The 25,650-nt window shown below is 46.5% G+C and overlaps 1 long non-coding RNA gene across 1 annotated transcript in view; it reads right to left on the bottom strand.

The window, feature by feature from the left end:
• Window positions 1-4,236: 4,236 nt before the first annotated feature.
• Window positions 4,237-25,650, bottom strand: part of LOC140213500 (uncharacterized) — a 32,635-nt gene continuing 11,221 nt past the window's right edge. The window contains exons 3-5 of the long non-coding RNA XR_011890349.1: window positions 22,555-22,631; window positions 8,762-8,845; window positions 4,237-4,444 (exon numbers count right to left, since the gene is read on the bottom strand). This is a non-coding gene — a long non-coding RNA (uncharacterized lncRNA). The remainder of the gene's footprint in view (window positions 4,445-8,761; window positions 8,846-22,554; window positions 22,632-25,650) is intronic.

The following is a 25,650-nucleotide window of genomic DNA, read 5'->3' as shown; positions in this document are numbered from 1 at the left end:
CCATCAAAGATAGTGAACTCGAGTGCCATCTTAACTCTACATTATTTAACTGTGTGTTAAGGAACTTCCCCCATATTAACACCAACTTTCGTGGGTACGCATGCCAGCAAAGGTCGAGGGCTATACTCCAACCAAAGGTCATGGGTGCGAGGGCCTTAATTACCTCAACCTAATTATCTGTCCCTTATTAACTTTGCCTTAACACCAAAAATCATGGGTGCGACCATCCATGGTAGCACTACGAATTTTGGTCCCAATCAATTTTGTACTATATGGCTCGGATGGTCAATTTTTCGATAACGCCGAACCACCGATTATTCGACATATGAGACATTTGAGGCTTTCGCCTTAATAAGAGAGAGTTGGCCAAGTCCTGCGAATTCCAATGTAAATACTGCTACGTGTGAGTAAATAAAGTTGCCGTGCTGGATCGGTTGACGACATCACTGTTGGCACCTGCTGATCTCGCCGATGAGCCCAGTGTGCTGTTTAATCTGCGCTGTCATTGCCGGAAATTCTGCAGTGTGTTGGCACTTACTGAAATATAATATTATGACTATATTTGAAAACATGCTAGGGAATATGTTTAATATCATATACCATCTGTTCATGAGTTCCATATGACTCGACAGAAACTGTAGTGTTTATAGGGCGGGCTCGGAACCACAAAATATTGCCCATCGATTTGATGGTTGTAGAATCACATAATATACGCCACCTTGTAGAGCCGCAACTTATACTGCTGTAGATGTTATAACGTGCGTGAACTTCAGGTGTATAGAGAGAGCTCGATAGGACACTCACGGCTCCAGTAGAACTGTTCCAACTGGTAGAAGCATTCCTGTATATAGGCGCGGTCAAAATAGGACTCATGTGTAAGAAAGAGGCTGCTTGGCGACATGCCAGCCCTTTTGGTAATCCCAGTAGCTGATAGGCCCACTTGAGGCTGCCGATGAGTCGACGACACTCTAGCGCAGTTTTATGACACTTCGCAGGCCTGAAGGCAGCTGGTAGTGAGTTTCGTGGCGGGCCACAACACCCGATATGGTTGCGTGTGGCCTCCGCACTGACAAATGAGCTAGGAGGTGCGAAGCTAGCCGTCAAAGGTGTCGCATTTACACTTAAATGTCGCAACGGTTATGCATCTGGTAAGTATGCGCTGTGGTGCAACAACAATCGTTGCAGCTGTTGAAGCACATCGCGAGAGGCCAAGACATGTTCGAAGGCGTTGGGCTTTTAGCCTCTGTAGTGCGTGCATGTTGGTCTTGGTCTGTTGGACAAAGCTGGAAGACTAACGTAGACACGAAAGAAAGGCGCTCTCTATAGCTATAAACCAGCGCACACAGATGAACATCACGATTTACCTGCGACGAAACTGAACAGATGATCATTCCGCATGAATTTTTTTTTTTTCGGGAATCGACGTTCGCCCTCCAAGTTAGAGCGCAATCGACAATAACGCCTTAAAATTGGTGAGGTCTCTGGTACTCAACTCACTACTCACTGACTATCAACGTATACGGGATTGGATGCTACCGGTTTGCTTGTAGATGCTGCCGATTCGTGTTTATTTCGCATCTTTGTTTAGGTATAGGTAAACCTTCCAGTATTCCAGCTACGTTGTTGCATCAATGCTGCTAAAAATGAAAGGTAATTGAAAAATCAAATGCGCCGGGGACACGGATTGAGGTTAGGCGATGGCAAAGTGCAAGAAAGTGAGAGAAAATGATTAAAAGCGGGTGCAGGTATATCTTTTCTTTGTATTGGTGTTCGCATATTTCATTAGGATGAGTTTATTTAGAAACCAGACAATTCATCGCACGTCACCGTCGCTCGTGATCGCACAGCTCATCTCGCGCGGCTCGGGTCACGAGTCGCGAGCATCGAACACAATTCGCTCTCGTTGTGTACCGGGCTGGTCGCTGCAGCCACCGTTCCGCTCTCTGCTTTGTCTGCCATAAAATAAGTGTAGACGCGACGGCGTCTGTCACCAGCCACCACTGCATCGTTTTCCTGCATGCATACAAGAGGTCTGCGGCCAAGCACCCAGGATCATAGCGTCCGAGAGCAGTCTGTGGTCTAAGCGGCTGAGCATCGTGTGCTCAGAACGTGTTGAGAGTTGTAGGCTGAGTGCCGACAAAAAGTACGGCCTATGGTCTCATCCCGTCCGTTAGACTACCCTATATCCCTGTTGACCCTTCCAATGAGGAATAAATCATCATCATCATCATGGTTAGCCTGGCTGCGCCCACTGCAGGGAAACGCCTTTCCCATACTTCTCCAACTACCCCGGTCCTGTGCTAATTGTGGCCATGTTGTCCCTGCAAACTTCTTAATGTCATCCGCCCAGCTAAGTTTCTGCCGCCCCCTGCTACGCTTGCCTTGTCTTGGAATCCAGTCCGTAGCCCTTAATGACAATCGGTTATCTTCCCTCCTCATTACATGTCCTGCCCATGCCCATTTCTTTTTCTTGATTTCAACTAAGGTTTCATTAGGTCGCGTTTGTTCCCTCACCCAACTTGCTCTCTTCTTATCCCCTTAACGTTTAACCCATTATTCTTCGTTACATAGCTGGTTGTGTCGTCCTCAATTTAACTAGAACCCTTAAATTGAAGACTTGCTTGAGGCGTGCTTGAATGGGACGTCAAAGCAGAGGCGGCAAACTAAAGTTGTTCCACGACGAGAGAATCGGGGTGGCAGACGAAGTATAGCATGTCAGAGTCGGATTAGATTTGCTGAGAGTTAGTAAAGTGCAAACCATTCCAATTTCCAAGTGCACTGCTATGTGCAAGCGAATAATGTTGCTTCGCTGGGTCGGTTCTCGTCAGAAATCGAGAACCAACCCAAGATAACCTGACCAAACCTAACCTAACCTTACCTGCCCTGTCGCTGCCTGCAGTTCTACAATACCTTGGCTGTTACTGCAATATAATGATATGGCCATTCCCGAAAGCAAGGGGAAGAACAGGTATAGTTCCATATACTCTCTGATCATGAATTCCACATGACGCAAGAAAAACTGTAGCGTTTGTAGTGGGAGAAGTGAAGCCACAAAATATAGCACATCGCTTAGGTGGTTGTACAGTCAGAATACATGACACCTTGGAGAGTCGGTAGTTCCACTTCTGTCAATCTTATAACATGCAACAACTTGAGTCGTATGGAGACAGAGACCGATTCGACAATCAAGCTTTAGTTGAACAGTTGCAACTGGTACACCCATCCGTGTCCATGTGCGCGCGATCAAAATAGGACTCATTTATGAAAAAAAAAAGAGACAGCCGCTTCAAGTCTGCTGGCGACATGTCAGCCCTCTCGCAATCCCAGCTACTAAGGCTGACTTGACGTTGCCGATTTTACTATGACCCCATAACGCAGATGCAGGACGCTTTGCCGGCCTGCAGGCAGCCGGCAGTGAGTTCTGTTGCTGACCACAACACCGGATAATATAGGCTGTGGTCTCCGCCCCGGCGAACAAGCTAATAGGTACGAAGGTAGCCGTGAAAGGTGTCGCATGTGCATTATAGTGCTCTCAACTGTTACTGTGTGATCAATGGGTGCTCTAGTGCAATGACCATTCTTGCAGCGGTCGAAGCACATCGCGAGAGGCCAAAACATGTTTGAAGTGCTTGGGCTTGTGTGCTCTGTAGCGTGTGCATATTGGTCTCGCGCCTGTTGCAGAAGGCTGGGAGTGCGTCACACAGATATAAAAAAAGCACTCTCAATAGCTGCCGTGATTTATCTGCGATGAAACTGAACAGATGATCAATCCAAATGAGCTTCTCTTTTACGTATTGACATGCGTAGTCCAGGTTAGATCGCAATCCACAACAACGCCTCGAAATTGGTGAGATTTCTTGTACTCGGCAAATACCAACGTACACAGAATCAGACACGATTGCCTTGAGCGCAAATGCTAATTCGCGTTCTTTCACATTTTTCTTTTGGGCCTACGCACACCTTAGCATTCTGCCTGCGTTGATGCATGAATCCTGCTGGAAAATTAACCGTAAATAATAAAAATGAAATACTCCGGAAACGTGGTTGACGTTAGGCAATGATGAAGTGAAAAAAAGAGAAAAAGGCTGAACAGCCGTTGCTGGTATATCTTTCCTTGTATTGGTGTTCGCATACTTCATTAGGACCATTTGATCAAGAAACCAGATATACTTTACCTTTGGTATCTTCCCACGGCAAATTCCTTCGCAAGCATTTAAGGCAGATAATTACCAAAAACAGCGGAAAACAGATGCTTTATTTTCCAAAATATGTTAAGGAAACATATTTTGCTGCCCGATTTTATCCTTTTACTCTGGACAGTAATATAAGTAAACGCTGTGACTCTGGCGCCCAGGGCACTGGTAGTCATATTCTTCTTCGCAGTTTCCGTAATAGCTTTTGTATTGTCTGTCTTTCCAAGTGTGTAGTTCACATCTCCAAGTACCTATAAAACGCATTGAGCACAAGGATACAGCATTATACGAAATATACGTAGTAATAATAATAATATTTGGGGTTTTACGTGCCAAAACCACTTTCTGATTATGAGGCACGCTGTAGTGGAGGACTCCGCAACTTTTGACCACCTGGGGTTCTTTAACGTGCACCTAAATCTAAGCACACGGGTGTTTTCGCATTTCGCCCCCATCGAAATGCGGCCGCCGTGGCCGGGATTCGATCCCGCGACCTCGTGCTCAGCAGCCCAACACCATAGCCACTGAGCAACCATGCCGGGTATATATATATATATATATATATATATATATATATATATATATATATATATATATATATATATATATGTATATATATACCTAGTAAGGAAGAAGACAACACAAACGTGCGTCGGATAGATGGGTGGTGCGCGGTATCACTCTCTACAAAGCCAGCCAGGCGACGGAGCTAAGCGGACGCACCATCCTGTTTCGTTCAACGAGTTGCGAAGTGTAGCGAAATCAACGTTCTGCTCAACCTCTATCGGCACAAGCGTCGCGCGTACTCTCCATAGCACTCGCGATGCGCAGGCGCAATGCTGCTGAAACCACATGATGTGGAGGCCGACAAAGCCCCCCACACGCGGTTGTCCTCTAGCGCAAGTGAGCTCTGGGGTCGGTTATGAAAACAGTACGTGAATAGCATCTGAAAAGCACTTGAATAAATATTATTTAAGTCGCTCTGTTAAGCCGCTCGTCAGCGGATGATGAGTTGAATATCGGAGAGATGGGACTGCATTATTTCGAAGATAAACGCGCAGTCTCGATGAACAAATTGTTCCATGATACCCTTGATAACCAAAGTTGACGGTGGCATCTATTGTGTACATTCCGCTATTTTCTTCGATGAGTGACGTAGGCGCGACGCGTACAAAATGGCGCTGATGTCCCCGTTTTGCTTTCGTAACATGACGCAAACTTGACGATTGGCCGAAGAAACTCAAATGAAGGCACTGAACCTAACGTTCCCGGTAAAGCAAAACTGTCGAAAACGCGGCTCGCTTCCGTCGTCTTCATTAGCTAGGATGCATGTACCCGGGAAACGGAGTGAGCCATCGTATATTGGCACCAACGCGCTTGTTTTATACCATGAGAAAACATACGCGACCTGCCAGTGGTGATGAGCGCACGTTCTAAGCCGCGTTGTCGCTACCTCGCGAAACGTAAGTGACTCAGCCCGACTGGACAGGCTGATAAACGGCCGAATATCACCGATAGCGTTGCCAGCGCCAGAGGTATTCGCTTGCGCGACGCATGCGCCGGCGCGGCCATCCGTTGTTTACTTCGCTGTTTACCCACACCGCGTGAGGATATTTGAAGCGCCGCCTTGCGTACACTTCCTTTTTATCAATTAAAAATCCGTCATTTTGAAAAGTTCTGATGACTCGAAGAGTCATTGACCTTGATTACGATACAAGCGCAGCAATGACAAGTGGAAAACGTTGCAGAAAGTTGGCAATGTTCAAGCAATATTAGTTCAAATAAACGTGTTTGTCTTTTTAAGTGAAGGCCCACAAATGCCAACGCCACCTGATAGCGATGCTAATACTATGAGCGCGCGTTACGAACAAAATTTTTTCATGGACACAAACGATAGGGAAAATGCGGCGATACCCACTCCTTTCAGCTGCCATTGCATATGGCTTCTCATTAGCATAATTTGCACGGCTCGTCGCAACATACATTCTGGAGGAAAATCTCTGCAATAGCGGCCCAGCACAACGTCAAATTGACGTTTACGAACCCACTCTTTCTTTAACGCTCCCCACGGCATATTGCATTAGCCAAACAGCAAGCTCGCATGGCGGCTATGTTGGATCGCACACCATATATTCGCCAAATTGCGGATGTATTACACTAGCTTCTGCGCGCTGCCGCTCACTTTCTTTTTGAAGCGCTAATGTCGCAATATAGCTGCCAAGGACAAAAAAATTATTAATCGATTACATTTGCCGCTCCACGTCACGTTAGCTCATTTTGATGAAAACGCAACATTGGATTTTGCAAAACTTTCACTTCCCGGAAAAGTTTCAAGACACGCTAGCTCTCGACACCCAATAAGAGACTCAATATGGCGGATAATGGCGGCCGTGCAGCCAGCAGATGTGTCGAGAATAGAGCCCCTTGAAAAAATGGAGCCTTCGTGTTCTGTTGTGCAAGGTAATGCGGCTGTCTCAGCATACTGATCAAATAATGTACGGCGAGAACAAGTTAACACTAGCAAGTGCCAGATGCACCCCCTCCCATCTCAGGAAGAGTCCAAATTAATCAATCCCGATGCAATCAAATAGGTAGGTGGTTGTGTGGGGATTGGCGGGAATGTGGGTGGTAGTGGTACAGATTTGCGAAGTTGACAGGCAAGGCGTACACTCATTTGCGTACGAAGCTTTACGTGTCGAGCCATATCACATGGGAAGTCGCGTGTGCGTCTTCGATACACCACTCTAGGCACACCGGATGCTGGAGTGACAGGTGGAACACAAATATTTGCGGAGTAAGCGCAGCACTATTATTGTGAAGTTTCACTGACGGGAAAAAAAGAGCCGTGAGGAAGGCTTGTAAAAAAATTACCTCTTCATTGAGAGAACTTGTGCCCATCAAGACAAGCAACATTCAAAGTTGAACCATAGCAGCAATCACATTCGGTGAATGTACATAGCCTTTTTACGCATTACTTATTGTACATTGCAGCGTAATCACTAGTGTTTACGTAAGTTAAAGAATGCACGGTACTACTCATGCCGCTAGACCCTTACATACCTCGCCCACCGCTTACATACCTAATAATCGCTTACTAACAACCATTAAGGAATGAACTTGCGAGAAGTAAACTTGCGCGCTTCCGACATTCGCAGGGCATCTCGTAAGGTACAGAAGGCGGCGGTACATTTCGCTGCGCGTTTTCGAGAGCTCCAATGTGAGTATTACAATGTAAATCTCCCGTTGGATGACGGCGAAAATGCATGCTGCTGGCCGAACGGTGCGATGAGATAAAGAACACCCTTCCGCTTCCTCGTCGCCAGTCACGATGCAGCCGACCTTGTTCACCGAACGCACGCTTGAGATAAGCACAATACCATTTCGCAATGGCTCCGTCACGTGGCATTTTTTTTTCATATTTTGCGGGCTTCTTTGCAACACGGAACACGGAAAAAAGGTCTACGCGAGGCGTACCGTAAAGGAAACAACTAGATCGGTGGTTTCTGAAGGTGCTCTACAAACCTACGTATGATACATAGGGTCCTCAGCCAATAATTAATAAGTCGGGTAAAAAAAGGTAAATAATTCGTGAGTTATGGTGAAAACAAAAAGGGAGTAACTATGGGCTATTGCGAATAGTATGCTTTCGGTTCAATTTGCTTCCGACACGCCTTTCATTTTTAATTTCTTGTCTCAGGCTACGTGGGACTCCGTGTATACGCGTTTGGGTATATAACAAAACGCCCTCATAAGTTCTAAGATGATGTTAAGTTGAGCTTGTGCTTTGCGCATAGAAAACAAGAATGTGTGTTTTTTGATAACTTTGCCCCCTTGTAAAACAGCTAGACTTTCATCGGGATAGCGTCCACCACCCAGTGTCGCGGAAAATCTGGTGTTGGTGTCGGCGTCCGCGGCGGGGAAAATCATCCGCGAATCACGCAGCCCCTCCGCGTGGCGCAGAGGCGTTACTGAACGAATTGAATTTCTAAAAGTAAGACTCGTCAGAAAATTTGTAAAGAACGACTCGCGCGCAACTTCTAGACGTGATAATGTTGGATTGTAGTTTGAATATAGGAGAAAACAAACTTCTGCTACGCGGGAACTCAAACGCTAACCCCCTTACCAGCTGCCGTTGTTAGTCTGGCGTATTAGGAGCGGCGCGGCCCCCTCGGTTCCTTGCAACGTCATAAAAAAAAGAAGCAGAAAGCTAACCTTTGGGCGTAGCGTTCGCTACTAGCGTTTGCAGCAAAACATTATGGTTAGATAAGCTACAGTTGCCGGGAACGGTGAGAAACTGTCCGGGATTTTTGAATGCTATCGCGTTCCACTCTTAAAAGCCAAGCTTAAGCGTTCTCCCAAATCGTTCTTTGTCCTTTAGACATCTAAGCGTATGCCCCTCTTGCAAAATACGTGTGGACCCTTTGGTGAAATAAAGATGGAAAAAAAAGTTAATTCTAATTGGCTGGCAAATTTACAGGCACCAAGAAGACATCAATTTCCATTTGGCGATGCCGAGACTCAGAAGGCTTTGACGAGCCCCGTTTTTTCTTTCTTCGTCCTATACGCACCTGAGTAGTCCCTGAATGTTATAACGGCACACTGAGCCACCGAATCGTAGAAATGAAAGATATATTCCCTCTTCTGCCTAGAATCTGGAAAAAGAAAAGAGGTGATGGATGTATGGATGAACTTTATTGTGGTATTTTAGGGCACGCGTTAGTGCGCAGCGGGCCGCTTCCACGTCGGGAGAGAGAGGCCGAGCCTCTCCACCACGTCGCGGGCCCGTTGGACAGCCCATAACTGTTCTTCGAGGTTGGGGCTGCGTAGAACGGCATCGCAGCGTGAAGAAGTGTTGCTTTCATCGCCGCGTAACGCGGGACACCGCCAGAGCACGTGATCTAAGTTCGCTAATTCATTGTATAGTCACCTGCATGCAGGCGATAATACAGTTTACAAGTTGTCTGAAAGTGCGCGCCAGCAATTGTTGCCCCAGAGTAGCGAAAACACTGGAGAGGCGGAGGAGGGGGGCGGGGGGGGGGGGGGCGGTAATATTATCGGCAGCCGGAACATCCATTTAACTATTAGAAATACTAGGCTAGCTCAAACACTGCATCGAGCGACAAGAGACCAACACATGAACACACAGGCATGAAGTTACGCTAGTAATATGATACTGGGGCGCGATCGGAGATATTTTGTTCGATACGCGTTCTGTTCAGTTGCTGCAACGTCACAAAGTTGCAGTATGCAAAATTTGTGACAGCGGGGCGGAGAGAGCAGCCAATCAGGAAGCGGGGACCTCCCCGGAAGTTTACCTCCGTCGTTTGTCGTCTGCTTGCAAACAGTATACTACAAAGCCAAATGTTTCTCGTCTTCCAATTGAATGAAATCTTTATCTAAAAGAATGTATTTTTTTCTTTTCAAGCCCAAACACGTTTTCATATAGTAGTACGTGTGACTACTGCAATTTATAACTATTAGGTTCTTTGCGTCGTCCCTAGGTGGTGTCGCGCACAGCGAGAAGGAAAAAGAAAAAAAAAACGACGGGAAGAGTGGCGCACTTTTCAAGAGGCAGCGACAACATCCCAGTGGCTCGCTGGCACCGATGATGTTGTCGATTTCTCTGTACAACCAACGAATTATTTGTTTCGAGAAACAAAAACGACGCCGGAATTCACTTTCTGCATTTCTTCAAACGCGTTTCGCACCGCCACCCGCTCTCCTCCTTCCTCTAGAAACGCCAGCGCAACAACCTAAGTTTCCAACGGAAGCGCCATTTTCTAGAATTAAACTGTGGATTGGATTAAACGTGCCATTCCGCAGCCGAAAAGGCCGCCTGTTGGATCCAATCCAATCCACCAGACGCGCCATGCGAAGCCGTATGATCGCTCCAAACTTCTCAACTCCCGTCGCGTTCGGACGAAATGCTCGGTGGGCGGATGATTGACAGGAGCGTGTCGTCATTTTGACGTCACCAAAAACGGGGCGGCGCCCCGCGGCTGGCGACGTCGGCGCGGAGTAGGCCAATCGCGCGCGCCGGTAACCGAACGAACGCGCCGAACAACCATCTCCGATCGCACCCCTGGCCACCCGAAAGTTTGCATCGGCACTGAAATATGCATAGGTGCAGTATATAGATTATACGCATTAATCCTGACGCAGAAAGTACACAGTACTAGGCAACGATGAGAGAGGTCTTCGGACAACACGTCTTGAATATAGCGTTGTTTTAGAAGAGATATGCACTCAAATATAGGCGCAGCTTTTCTGTAACTGCATCTCTATAGCCTTCGTCTGCGTGACCTGGGAAAACAAATTCGTGACCTTTAGAGTAACATGTTGCCGTTAAGATGAACACACAAGGCATTTCTTCCATTCCAAATTGATCTAAGGATAAGTTGTTTTGCAGGCGACATAACCAGATAACTGGTTTTCACACAGTATACTTATCCATCAACACCCCAATACCAGCACTGCAAATGTGAATAAAAACAAGTCGAGCTCTTCCGAACAAGGAACTACTCATTGACACTTTCGCTGCGTTAAAACTGGCGCTTTATAACAGTTGCAGGAACATTCTGTCATAAGCAAATTCACCATGAATGAGATTTAGCGCTTTCGGTGTACGCCTTGATGTACCGTAAAACTATACGCAAATTTTCTTATGTTGATACATTTTAACCAAATACGGTAAGAGAAAACAAGTTTGCCAGAGAACTTAAGCAGAAATTTTATCCCTGGAGCTCGTATCTATGCGCATTAGCACAGAAACGCAGTTGTTCTAGCGAACCTTTCAGCCCAACATTTTTTTAGGTTCCTTGCATTTAAAAGGAAAAGCTAAAGTCTGGCAATCGTATGAAGTGTATTTTCAATTTACCCAACTTTTACGATGCCATTTTGGTCCGCACAATATTCTCCGACTTCTTGGTGCAATGAGGTCGTGCCCGACGGTTTTCCGCAATTATACCAGCGCCACGCATGACCTGAAGTCGTACGTGTTGCGCAACCTACGCAATTACTTGCGGGCGCTAACGATCTGTATGCGCATTTATTTTCTTTGTTAGTTTCCTTCATTCCGTGTGCTTTTTCCCGAAATATTTGTTTCAGTGTGGGAAGATTATCTAATGGCTTTGCCGGTTCTAAATGTTGTCTATGCTGCCGCTGCAGCTTGTGTGATCGCATGCGTGACGTGAACAGTGCTGCAGGTAATACACTGCACGCGAGCAACCGGGATTGCGCTCAAACCTACACCGTGTTATGTAAAAGTAGCTCTCATGCGCCTGACCTGTGGATGATGTTTCAATGATTGATGTATGTTCTCGTGACTATCACTGTGCACGAGTGTATATTGTTTTGTTTTCAGGCGCAGGTTCTTCACCGTCACGAGCACACACACACACACACACACACACACACACACACACATATATATATATATATATATATATATGTCCTGAAATATTCAGAAATTCCAAAGAACGCTATGGTATCACGTTGAGAACGTAGATTTAGCAATAAACAAAATCACATTTACGTGGACTCCTCCTAGTATTGTTTCTATCGGGGATAAAAGTTCATGTATTTCACAACTATGGGTTATATCGCTGATTCGCGAGTAGGCGATTCGTGAAAAACGTCGTACGATTTCTAATGGTTTCACGTAATGTTTAATTTCAGATAGCATACCCTCCCGATTGAGCTGTTCTAACAGATGCACTTGACAAAACTCATATATCTGTCCTTAGTACAAAGTGATAAATAAGTAAACTTCATGAGCTTGTCTATTTTAACAAATACTGAGTAATTGTATTGCATAATAAAACGTGCTCTATCAAACAAACACTCGCAAGAATATATAGTTTTGCCCTAACAAATTTCATTCAAATCGATTCATTATTTTTATTAAGGCTCATAAAACATTTCTTCGTTGTACATGCATTCGAAAAAGGAAATCGGACGTGGCCCCTAGCTAAAGCGTCCTTTTAAGACGGAGATTGGTAGACAGCGGAGAGTCCTCACGCATCCTCCTAGCGCCAAAGGAAAGCTGGCTTTTAATGTGATTAATTCCTTGCTGAATACCGGGTACCGCCCGACGATGGGGCGCCGGCGTCGAAATAAAGAGTGACAGAGCGGCAACGGTGACAGAGCGACAACGCAATGTCGCATTCCTGATGACACTTGTTTTAGGAAGGAAGAGAGGCAAAGACAGGGAAGTTAGGCAGTGCATAAACAGGCTGGTTACGCTATGCAGAGGGGGGGGGGGGGGGGGGGAGATGGTCAGGTTAAGTAAAGATTGCAGGAAGAGACACGAGTAAAAAAAAAGAAAACAAACTTACACCCCCCCCCCCCCCCCCGAAAACAGCTGTACATGAGTGCGATGTATTTCGCGAAATATCTGAAAGGCTGTCACTGAGCTTAGTGGTCTTTAGCTGCTAAAGTGTTGTTCTCATTATTTGAATAGAAGATTGCTGTAGAAAGTTTCATAATGTGCGCAAGAAAGATACCATCAACACTACCGACATTCATCACATCAGCGTAGTTTAGCAAGAACCTTGTTTCCCTTTTCTTGCCTGACTTATTCCTCCTCCAAGGTGCCCAACCTTATTTTGCTCTGCAGTGGCCTCGGTCCGCCCTCTTGCCGCGTTTCCTCAGGGCGCTTGATCTATTGTTTTTCAAGCATTACACAAGAAGCTCAAGTGTTTGGTACTTGTCCTTGCCACTTCTGATGTTTTGCTTTCGTTCAAGAAGCCAGGCTCGTATGCTTTCAGATCATGCCGTAACGAGTGTAATCTTAGATGGTACGAACTCAGTTAGAACGCAGGACGAATGACTAACTCCCTGGATATCGTACTACTGCAGCAGAAGTGATTGGACGGCCAAAGCAAAAAGTGCAGATTGCGTGTGACGCTGCCTGCCACAGAGCCGATGCCCTGATAGGTCCGGTAGCACGCCCGTCCCATCACCCGAACAACCGCGACTACAGCCGACGCTATTGTCGGCTACAATTCTTTTCTGAGACGAAATTGTTATTAATAGAACAAATGTGTCTAGAGAGTGCACCGAAGCAGTGCAGAGCACAAAACACTAGCATGATTAGAATCCGCAATTAAAAGGCATTGCATGACGTAGTCGGAAAGGACATTTTGACCGTCTCAGCGATGCGGCTGGCAAGTTTTCTCTTCATACTGGCAGCACCGAGCAAACGATATTTATTTTCTGTTAAGCGCTACATCTCCTTGCAAAGGTTAACCGCGTCGGCAAACATATGTGCTCTACGACCAGCTGCGGCGGGATCGCAAGCGCCGTCAGCCGTGAATGCAGTGGTCAGTGACCTAGGCTCTACTGTCTGTCAGAGGAACCGTCATGGACGGTGCGCCGCGGTAAATTGTTAGTCACGCGCATGCGTAGATATCCTTTTAATGCGATTAAGATTTTTTGCTAACTTCAGGTACTTTTAGGTATTTCTTCAGGCGTCTATCCTATTTTATCTAACTCGGGCCGTAGGTGTGAGACTGAACAAACAACTCGGGCCACCGGGTCAGTCATAGGGAACATGTGCAACTGGTTACGTGCAAGGAGTGGTTCGACTATTAGCTATGAAGAAGGCTGTTGCCTTGGTGCCCGAAAGAAACGAAACGAAGCCAGCTGCAGTTAAGAACACAAGAAAACGCACTTAAGATAAGGAAAACGAAACAGCGATGAGTGGCGTGATTGCGGTAAACTGAGAAAGCATTAAAGGGGGGGGGGGGGGGGGTCAATTCACGAAAGGCGCTCAAATACACAATGCATGCAAGAAACTGAACGTGTTAAAAAAGCTCTCGGACTCTACGACGTGGACATCAATTCAAATCACCGAGAACAAGGTGGGAATTGTTCGCCAAAGAAAACTTAGGAAAAAGTTCGCCGGTCGTAAGTTTTTCCTCCTGAGATGTTCAGAAGGCGATGGCAAAGCGCGACGTTCGCAGGCGAACTTGGAGCGCCAAGTTTTGCAGCTGTCAGGTTGTGGAAACGCCGCCAGACTACCTCCCAAACGAAAGAGGGTCCCCGCCGCTCGGGGGCTATACAACGCTGATGTTTCGCGTGGACTCTTGCTTCTTCGTCTACTTTCAGTGTTCTTTCACGGACAGTGGCATACCACAACAACAGTAAAGACCAGTGAAATTGCGCCCATCCTGATATCACATTTGGACCGATACCAGACCGGACAGCCCAATAATGGGCCCCTCCTCATCTGCACTGGCGAATGCCAAACTACATTCAAAGCTCTAGCACTTGGCAGGCGCCTTCGGGCCCGAAAGCTTTCCCCTTACTATGGATACAACGTTGTAGGCGAATACATACCTTTGGACCAGCTGATTAACCAAAATTAGGAGCTGGTAACCAAGCTCCACGACCACTACCGATCATGCGGCTCTGCGAGACCTGCTTACCACAACGCCCCCGCCGCGTCTCAACAAGGCAACAGCCGCATCCCTGCAGCCAAGTCACCGCCCAAACAGACGCAGCCCGCACCCCAGCTGGATCGCAAGCAAGCGCTTCTCCCCCGCCTCCGAGTCGATTAATACAAGGTCTTTATGAGGCTATCGGAGTTCTCTCACTCCGCAGGATAAACTCGCCGGCCTGCCTCACCCCAGTAAGCTGCGGCCTCAGTCTCCCGCTCCAAGATGTGGTTGCGAAAGACCACATTCCTCTAAACCTCACGAACAATACTTCCAGTATCGCCACCCAGTCAAGTCTAGTATACTCGTCTATGTTACCGTGAAATGACTAGATGACCAAACCTACGCCTTGGGCACCTACATTCCTTCGCAGGACGAATCACTATGAGGGATCATATACAATGCCTACTTGAACGAGAGGCCGTTAGAAATCATCGACGACTTCCTCCAATACGATAGCGAGGCTACTGTCGTAGCCGTTAGCCCCATGGGATAGATCACCTTCACCGTAGTCACCTTTCCGGGAACCAAGGTACCACGGTTGACCTACTTCCGGAATGGGTTTCATCGTCTGCCACGAATTTTATAGCTGCGTGGAGACGTGCTTCATCTGCCGGCCAACCGGCGCCGTAATGATGTCTACTTGAAGTGCCTGACCCACCTCTGTACCAGATGTGGCAAAAATCACCCACCCACTCAGGAGCCCTCGCGCCCAACTACATCATCGGCAACTGCTCGCTCCCAGCTCACCCGGCGAAAGAACTACAAATGACGCTTCATACACCTCTACCCCAAAAAGGCCAACACATCTTCAACTTAAAACGAGGCACGAGACCAACATCCAGCAGACACCAGAAATCCTAGTCTAGAGGACGTTCCCAAACACGGGAGCATGGCCGCTTTACTGGTTGAAGATTCATTCGCCACAAAAAATCTGGTGATGTATGTTTCTTGGATTCCGGTGCTTTCGATGGCTACGTTCTTTCTGTTTTTGTTAACGGGAAATTTTCAGACAGTTTGTGGGACGAAAAATCTGACGTCCGGCGTTACGCATTACGCTGTATGGCACCAAAATTCACAGCGCGAAAATTCTTAGATAATCGAACCCTCGGTCTTTGGTGGGAGTCGAACCCACGACCTTTGTTGTTAAGACAAAGTTAATGAAGGCACAGAAAGCCACGACATTTCATGGGAGTCATACCCTGGACCTTTGGTGAGACAGAAATTCAATGGCCCCAAAATTGATGGTGCCACCCTTGATAGTCGAACGTACTTCCATTCGTGGGAATCGAACCCGTCACCTGTGGGGTTAATTAAAGCGAAGTTATTTAAGACCGACCTTCGTGGGAGTCGCACCCTCGGCTTTTGGTGTAGGGCGAATTAGGCCATCAATTTCTGTATATGAAAGCGTGAAGCCAGGGCAAAGAAGCTTCAGCACGACCTGCGGTGTTGGTTATGCCAAAGTTAATCAAGGAATAGTTAATTAAAATAATTAAGATATAGGTAATTAACGAACTCGATCAGACGAGCTTTGGTCGGAGTCGGTGCAACTTGGAGATATGGGCGAGCTGGCCATATCTCTAAGGTAGATTTCAACAGACACCGTGAAATTTCATAGAACTCACCACCTGTGGTGGTAGTCGTACCCGCCACCGTTGTTGTTAATTAATGCGAAGGTAAAAACGGGACTGTAACCCCTGACCCAACGTGGAGATATGGGCGAACCGGCCTCTCGAAGTTGAATTCGAGTTGACATCGTGAAGGTGGAGAGTCGAACCCACTACCTTTGGTGTTAATTAACGCGAAGTTAATTAGGGAACTTGACCTCACGACTTTTGGTGGAAGTCGAATCTTCCACTTTTGGGGGGAGTTAGCCCACTTGGTGGCATGCGTGAACGGGCCTTATATGCAAGTTAGATTGCAATTGACATCATGAAGGTAGATAGTCACACCCATGATCTTTGGCCGGAGTGGAACCCACTACCTTTGATGTTAATTCAGCGAGAAGTTAATTAAGGCAGTCGAACCCCTATGACCCAACCAAGATATATGGGCGAGCCGGCTATATTTCTAAGTTGGATTCGAATTTATATCGTGGCTGTGCTGCTGAACTCCGACCCGGCAGTAGAACTCCGGGCCGTCTATAGGTCCAAAGGGGTAATGAGAGCCAGAGGCTTCTGCCACCTAGTGTGCCCGACAACTCACCATCTCCCAGCCCTCAGCCGATAAGTAGTCGTGCTTGCGTCCGTCCGTCCGTCCGTCCGTCCGTCCGTCCGTCCATCCATCCGTCCATCCGTCCATCCGTCCGTCCGTCCGTCCGTCCGTCCGTCCGTCCGTCCGTCCATCCATCCATCCACCCATCCACCCATCCACCCATCCACCCATCCATCCATCCATCCATCCATCCATCCATCCATCCATCCATCCATCCATCCATCAGCCTCCTCCGTGGGGTGCGGTCGTTCTCGCTGATTGATGATTTGTTTCTTATTGGTTTGATCACCACTGAACGCTTCTTATGGAGCGGCGAGGACCTTCGCCCACTCCCACAGGAACACGCCAAGCTGGAGCAATCTTATGAGGCATGGACACAACAGTGACCATAGGCGCCAAGGAAATGTTGCTCGTCCTATAATAGTTTGCTTGTGATTCAGGCGGGAAAAATAAATGAGGAGCCATCATACGCGTCTCACTCCGTCCCACCTTTCCTAATGACCCCGTCCGCACTCAGGCCGCGGTACTCTCTCCTATTCTTTTTTCAATAAAGATTTTAGTTTATTACTGCGGTGTTCTGTGCACTCAGGCCACACCCACGCGTCACGTTGTTCTTGTTTGGCCGGCCGAAGACAGTGGTCTTCGGCCATGAATGCAGTGATGACCGGTCCACGGTGATTTGGTGCGAATCGTAACAGTACCTGACCGAATAGAGAACTTGTGACATTGGGTATGTGCCGCTGGGCATGAGACACTACCATTGTGGACGTTCTGGGCCAGTCCTATATGGTGGGTATATGCCACTGTATTGATATGAGCGTATATAAACGGAAAAAGAGGTAACAAATTAAGTCGCAAACGTAAAAGTGATGAAGTCAGCTACATAAAAGCGGAGCATCGTCATAATCAAGTAAGCTATAGAGAAGTGAAAAAAATTGGTATCAAAAGCAACTGATTGGGCAGTAAGAAGTGATGTAAACTGAACGGGACCAGTGCGTACATTAGGCGAGGAACGTTGAGCTACAGAGAAGTAAAGGTGATTTTGGTAACAGAAATGTGAGGAAGTCACCTACACAGAACGGAAGAATTTGGTAATACGGTGTGCCGCTACATTGCTTCAATGCTGGTCATATCAACGTCGACGTTCAGTTAAGTTCAGTTCAGTTTATTATTCTTGAAATACAACGAATTGCTAAGAGACAATATAGAGACGAGGGTCCCAAAGTCAAAGACTGCAACGGGACCCTCGCCTAATAATAACAATGTGGAGATGTATAAAGAAGAGCATGAACAGACATGTTCTGCGGAACTTTTATTGACTACGTTCCTGTAAAATGAAGTATCGTTGTGCACAGATGTTTGTTTTGAACCTATTGACGAAAATACGAAGACCTTCGAGCGTACAAGCTGGGTCGCCTAACGTGAACGCAGCCCGCGCGCCTCTCCTTCGCACATCAGTCTCACGTTACCAGTATTGTATCATGTTGGAAGATGAATCTATCACACGTGAAATGGTGCGATATATTTCTAGCTCCAATTTCCCAGCTTATAACTTAATCTACCTAACTTCACTGCGTCCCTGTGACCAACCACATCACCCCGCTGTCCCGTCAGCGCGCCGCGATGCTACCTTACGTGACGTAATGATGATGACGCTTATTGGCATCTCGTTTGAATCCCGGCAGCGGCAAATAGTCGCCCAGCTTGCTTTATTGGAGCAGGTTTTCCACTAAAATAGGGGACACTTCAGCGTCAACTTGTCTACTTGCAACGGTAGTTATAAGTACATGTCCTGAAGTAGTTTTCTTTAGAGAAACAAGATGTCGCTTCCGCTGAGGCACTGCACTTTGACTTAAGCGAAAGCGCACGACTGCGAAACCATTACGGTTTCCACGCTGGTTCTCTCGGATAATCTATCGGAAATTCAACTGGGCGATCGCTAACGTATTTTGGTCCATGATGATGCTAAATATAGAATGAAAGCAGAGAATATCGCACTAGTCCACTGCAAGGATTGGCATTTTAAGTGACTGGAACTTTAAGGAATGGAATAAATCTTTGTAGTGAAGCTTACGCATCGCTGCTACTCAAGGACTGCCTGTGTTGCCAGCTCTTCCTGATGCACGGTTTTTCTGGGGGACTAAAAATTTATTCATCCGCAGGCGTTGTATTGCTGAGCGAGAAATAAAGAACCTCGAAACGGAACGTCAGCTGGAATGAGTACCACTCATTTCAAAGTGAAAAACGAAGTAGTGGCACTTCCTGCCACGGTAAGCGTCTCGCACGTCAGCTACACACCTACAACCCAACTCACACTCAAACGTATGCCAATTCTATTCACCGCATATCAAGTTTAAGTGCCTACAATAATTGTAATAATAAAAGAATCAACCAAGTGTCAAGCTAAAGAAGACAAGATCGACGTACATGGTTGTAGAAATCATTCGAATATGATACGTTCATTATAAATGTCTATACTTCTCATTTTAAGTTTATTGTGACCCTATTATTTCTACACCATCGTCTCCACTACTTCATTCCTGAATTTATTCGTGTGTTGTTGTATTTCTCACGCTATTACGATGATGCCCATCGACTCTCATTGGCCATCCTGCAACGTAGGGCACTCTCGTTCTATACTTCACAAGTCTCGGCAGCGACGAATATGTGTCGGCGGCTCTCTTCCACCAGGGCCGCAAAAGCGCTGTTCGACGTGCAGCGGCTCTTGGCAGACACGGTAAGAATCGCACATTTGAGCGAGACAGGCCTCGCTAGCTTCGGCTGTCTGGCGCGGGCATAACGCGGGTCGACGCGTCCATTGGCCCTTCGAACGCCCGCTGCTCCGGTGCGCATGCGTATCCTGTCTCTAGCGTCGAAAGGCGTCGACCGCTGTCTTTTGAACCGGCGGCATGTTGACATTACGAATCCCTGAGGGATAATTCATAGTCTGGCATTTTCAGCGCACCAAGCAGTGGCCGGCGAAGGCCGAGGTACGTAATGCTAGTGACGCGGGAATCGCTGAAGTTTTACGGTATGTCGGCGCTAGCGACAAAAACGCGCGCGCCGAGCGATGCTGTCGCTCTTCGCAGTGGTTCTTGAAATGTTAAAATGTCCTTGCAGTGCTTGAACGAGAATTCTCTGTTTAGAAGAATCAAAAATCATCGATAGATGTAACTATGTTTAAGATATTTAAATTGTTGGCATGATTCAATGCTTCGTCCAGCTGGCGATCAACACTAGATAATAATATAGTGCACACCAGATGCGCAATACACGAACTAATTGAAATTCCGCGTTTCTTCTACTGCTAGATGCTGCTAGATGCTGGATAGATATCCTCATCTGGTGTTGATTGCCTACTCGATGACGATTTTAAAAGGGACAACACCTAAATAGTAAGGGTTTTTAGATATATAAACGATTATTTACCTTTTTGCAGAGACAAGTCTCCTTGAAATGCAGTGATGATAGCTTAAACATTTTTAAGAACCAGGACCAAAGACTTTGGTTTACACATAAGCTGTCCAATGTAACACCCTTCAAATTTTTAGAGTTTAGAATGACTTTTCGTGATGGGGAATCCTGTTGGCCATATTTTCCACGTGTCCAGAAGGGGGTGCTGCCGCAAGATTCCTGCCTTTCTCAAATTGTCAAGCGTAGAATTTCTATCCTCTGCCTGGAGTCTGCCCTCAGGCAATCTTGTGCACACATGATGCAGGCGTCTTTCGATAATCAGATCCAGCGACTTAAGACAGCACGGTTCCCGCACTCGTTGCTGACACCAGGCACCGAAACCCTTTTACGAAAGGTAAAAGGAACAAGGCGTGCCACAAGCGAGGAAGAAAGTACTAGAACCGTAAAACGTGCAGTGATTCCTTATGTTCACAAGGTCTCCCAGAACCTCAAGAAGGCGGCAGGCCGGTACGTCCATTGCCTTTTCTGCTCCACACAAGCTAGTTCAACTCTGCTCGAGAACCACTCATGAAGAGATCGGCCGGCAAGGCTGCGGCAAGGAACGTGGCACGACTTACGGTAAATGGGCCACAGAGGTGATCTATGAAATTCTCCTTACGTGTGGTAAGTCCTACATTGGACAGGCCAGGCGCTGTATAAATGAATGAGCAAGGCAACACGACCTAAATCTAATGAAAGATGGCGTGGCACATTCGCAGGCGCACAGCAAGGCCTGCATCTGTACACCACGTTTCCAACAGATTACGATTCTTGTTAAAATAATCAGACAGGACGTCAGCTAATAGAAGCTCTTTATATTAAAAAGGAAAGCGCAAGCTGTAGTAGTGATACATCAGTTAAGATTTACATATTGGGAACAAGGTGGTTCGCCCCCTGGATATCCCAAGTTTGTGAATAGCCTCCGCATGCGTGAATGTCTATTTATTCCTGGGTCAGCGCCGGAAATAAATGAGTTGGAAGCGCCACTTGTCCCGTCGTCGATATTTCTTCATTCTGTGTTTGTCTTAATTTCCGGCAAAAAAAACATGCCTTCCCCAACTGTAAGGCTTTCTTAATTTATGCGTCTTCCCTGCTGCATCCGTGCGCGGCATAGCGCGCGCTTTAAGGTGCACTAGCGAACCCCAAAGCTCCTAGACAGGTTGAGCTAATAAGGCATGCTATACAGGCTTTTCATCCTTGCATTTTCCTATACATCTGCCTAATCAGTTTTTCTTTTCCCCAAAAGTTCTTTATCTGCTTTGTACCGCTACCTATGCCTGTAACGGATCTTATCGCATGAGCCCCTGCCGTGCTTTTTCTCCTCCAATACACTAAACGTATCGTGCTTATCTCGACTGCTGACCGGTTGATGCTGCAGCACACTTTAACTCCAAGCGCTTCCGAAAGTTGTCCGTTACCTACGGGTCTGACTGGGTGAGTACCTTCACATTTTATTAAGATGTGCTGAGTGGCCTCCGGATTTTCGATGCAGCATACACATGCTTCATCTTGTTGCTAATATTTGCTCCGGTATGTTTTTTTGTCTCTGGGCACTCAAACTCTAAAGCCCCTACTTCATTTATAGGCCTAATCAAACTCGAGCACTACACGACATCTGGCGGAAGGCGCGGGAGTTATGTTACATGGAAAGTGGCGGTTGCACGGGGGAGGGCGGCAATGACACAAAGACTCACATCCTACCACGTTTACGGTACTTATGCACGTGTTTTATCATATTCTTAGTTGCTGACTATTGGTACGTACATTCTCGGCATGACGAGGCATCATTTAATGCCATCATCATGTTCATGTGACATGCGCAAGAGACCTAACCAACCGCATTTTTTTCTGGAAGTGTTTACAAGGTACCCAGATACCATATACACCAAATTCGTCTGAAGTCGGCTAAGACCTTCTCTTCGAAAGGCAGTAGAATTTCTGATTCACGTTCCATATTCTTTGGCTGTCGAGGTGGGCGCACTAGAGAGGCCTTCTGGCGGTTATTGCACTGCTAGCTTTAAGGAAGCCATTACACTAGAATATTGCTGCGTTGCATCATAATGATTCGGTTTATTTAAGCAGATCTGCTGCATGGAAGTAGCAAAAAGACGTGTAAAAGAATTAGTGAATCTAGCTTACTCATAATGAAAGTTCATTGTACGGTGCATGAAAAGAAATATTGTAATACAATAAACTTTGAACGCGAACGGAAGATGTTTGGAAATGGAAATGCGGCAGAGAATCAGCTGTCTTACCATCTTGTCTTACGGCGAATAGTGATGGTGCCTGATCTGCCATTTGATATGTAGAAATGTCTACCTTGACTTTGTATCTGAAAAAAAAGAAGTGTAACCCTGCTCAGCAACCAAGTCCCTTATCTGAACACTTGAATGTCGTGCTCTTAAAATCGAGCTTCAAAGCACCCGCTGACACAATAAAAAGTACGGCTTCATTTTTAAATAGGAAGAGTCTACTAAATAAATCATTTAGACGAAGTACCGGCTAACATACCTCCGGGATGAGCGCTGAGGTGGTATGGTCTATATAACGCGGCATGTATGCCCAGAAATATAAAGCCTGGCCACTCTCCGCTGTTTCGTTTGCGCGCAATTGAAGAAACGAGGAAAAAAGAACAAAATTTATTTCTCCGGCAGCCACCCGTTCTCTAGAGTGCCCGGCGCACAATAATAAAACGGTCGATAACCACTCTCCTCTTCCTAATAGTCTTCTCCGCCTAAAAATAGCAATAAAAGCCACATATCCGTTTACATTCACTGTTGTTTATTGTCCCGCCACGACATCGCAAAAGTGTGCACGACGTTACTGCCCGGATATTCCTTGTCACAAGTACGCCCTATCTTAAAATCCCTTGCCTACTCGTTCTGCCTTCTACCCTCCCATTCTTGTACAAACTCACCCCCTTTCAGTTTTTTTTTTTTTCCGGCCTACATCTGTGACACGCACACTTGCGCTTTGCCGCCATAGTTCTTTCTCTACTTGTTGCCAGTCGCCGTCTGCCCGCTACGCCACATCGCCCTTCTTCATCCTTTCCATGATCAATATTTTCTTTCTGAGTGCCCTTGTCGCCCTAATCAACAAGCACTACGCCTCCGGTCCCTTCCTCCGCATTCTCGCAACCCAGCCTGCACTTACACGCCTGTGGCCCGACTGAGAATACAAACGTTTTTTTTTATTTCATTAATTTACAAAGCGTTCAAAGCTTAAAAGCGTGAAGAAACACTGTCAACCTCGCCTCACTGCCAAAGAGACACTCCCTTGGAAATGCTGCTCCCTTGTATGGTCTACCGGTGAAAATTTCGGTATTCAACATTTGTTCTCCTTATCTCGTAGCACTGAAAAATTTGATGTAATAAAGGTAGCATTACACATTGTTTCTCACTCTCTATTTTTACACGGTAACTCAACAAACTTCCCGCATCAATAAATATATGCCGAAGCACTCTACTACGACGCGATCACATGCGTGTTCCTGGCTAATATACGCAGCAAGGCACACTGTATTTATATGATGCTTAAACTTATAGTTAGTTAATCCTATCTGCTAACTTCGTAATCGTTGACGTAAAAGTTGAACTTCCAATGAGAATGTTGCAGAGCGTTCTGCAAAAGATATAATTCCGTATTTTTTAACTTTCTAATTCGTATGCAACCACGCTTTTCACCGTTCTAAAGAAAACCCCTGCCTCATGAAAACCAATCGGTGTAACCCATCTCACGATGTCGGTCGACGGTAATGCGTTTAGCAATGGATAAATATAGTGACCCAACGCATTGCCACCGTCAAAACGAGTTAGGTATGAGGCATGAATAGCAGCTGCATTCTTCGTTCGCGCTTCCCCAAGAGCGCTCGTCTCCGTCAAGCGCCGTCGCAGTTCTGAAAGCAACACGTAGCAGGGGAAATGAATGGAACGCCGGTGCGTCCATCCGTCCGTCCGTCCGCCCATCCGTCCGTCCGTCCGTCCGTCCTTCCGTCCATCCATTCGTCCATCCATTCGTCCATCCATTCGTCCATCCATCAGTCCGTACATCCATCAGTCCATCCATCCGCCCATCTGTTTGTCCCTCCGTCGGTCCGTCCGTCCGTCCAGTAGGGAGAGAGATGATCCCGATTGTAGCTTGACGCGTTTTTCAGCGTTCGCATGCCTTGGTGCGTCATGCATTTCGGAGGCCACGTGCAGGTTTCGCGACTGTGGTGCTAGAAGGCGCCAGGTTTTTTTAGGGAAGTGCGAAAGAGGAGACCCGCTACAGTAAATGCCTCGCACATAAATCGTTTGGACGGTGAAGGCCGGTTGTGTCGCTATATCACTCAATGCTAAACCATTATTTATTTTATTCAATACTGCCTGTCGCCATTTGGTAGCCAAGGCAGGAGTGGAACAAGGATACATCGCTGTACAACGCGATACAAGAAAGCGAGCGCACACACAATAAAAAGCGCGCACAGGAGTAAGAACAAATATTTTGCGTTTCTTAAAAAAATTCAAAATATAAGAGCATGAACAAACACACTGCGTCTATAACAGATATACGACAGCAGATAAGAAGGAATCTTGGTTTGTCAAGCTGACCACGTCACGCGGAAGCCCGTTTCATTCTGATATTGTTTTTGGAAAGAAAGAAAACTGGTAAGCTTTAGTTCGGCATCGTGGCACTATTATTGTCGAGTTGTGTATGCCGCGTGTTGGGCGAGGAGTATTATATTCCATGTAAGAATTAAAATTAATGTTGGTTCAATTATTAATAATACCATGCAGCAGTTTTATGCGGTGTAACTTGCGGTGGGATTGAAGCGTCTGGAGTTCGGATTGCCTTAGTAGATTAGTACCAGACACATGTCAACCATATGCGTTGCTGATGAATCTTAGTGCTTTCTTCTGAACGCCTTCGATGCGATTTATATCTAATTGGGTGTGCGGATCCCAAAGAACGTCTGCATATTCCAGCAATGGGCGTACTAATGCAGTGTAGGCTGATAATATTGTTTAGTTGTACAGTGCTTTAGGTGGTTTGTTAACAGCCAAAGCCTGTTGGACGCCTTTGAAACCAAATGCCCGATATGCGAGCTCCAGCTTAAGTTACTGCTAAACACAACCCCCAGGTATTTGTATTCATTTACTTGAGAAATGGCTGTGCCGTTAATTTTGTATGTGTATTTATGAACGCGCTTCCTGCGTGTAATTGTCATTTTTACACACTTTGAGGTATTTAAAGACATTTCCCAGGGCAGACGCCACTTCGAAACCTCTGACAGGTAATCGTTTAGTATACTATGATCCTCAGCATATTGAATAGGTAGGTATGCAACACAATCGTCTGCGAAAAAACGGCAT

The sequence above is a fragment of the Dermacentor andersoni genome, chromosome 10, assembly GCF_023375885.2.
Source record: "Dermacentor andersoni chromosome 10, qqDerAnde1_hic_scaffold, whole genome shotgun sequence".
Taxonomy (NCBI): domain Eukaryota; kingdom Metazoa; phylum Arthropoda; class Arachnida; order Ixodida; family Ixodidae; genus Dermacentor; species Dermacentor andersoni.
The sequence above is the reverse complement of the archived record's forward strand: the minus strand, read 5'-3'. Positions and strand labels throughout refer to the sequence as shown.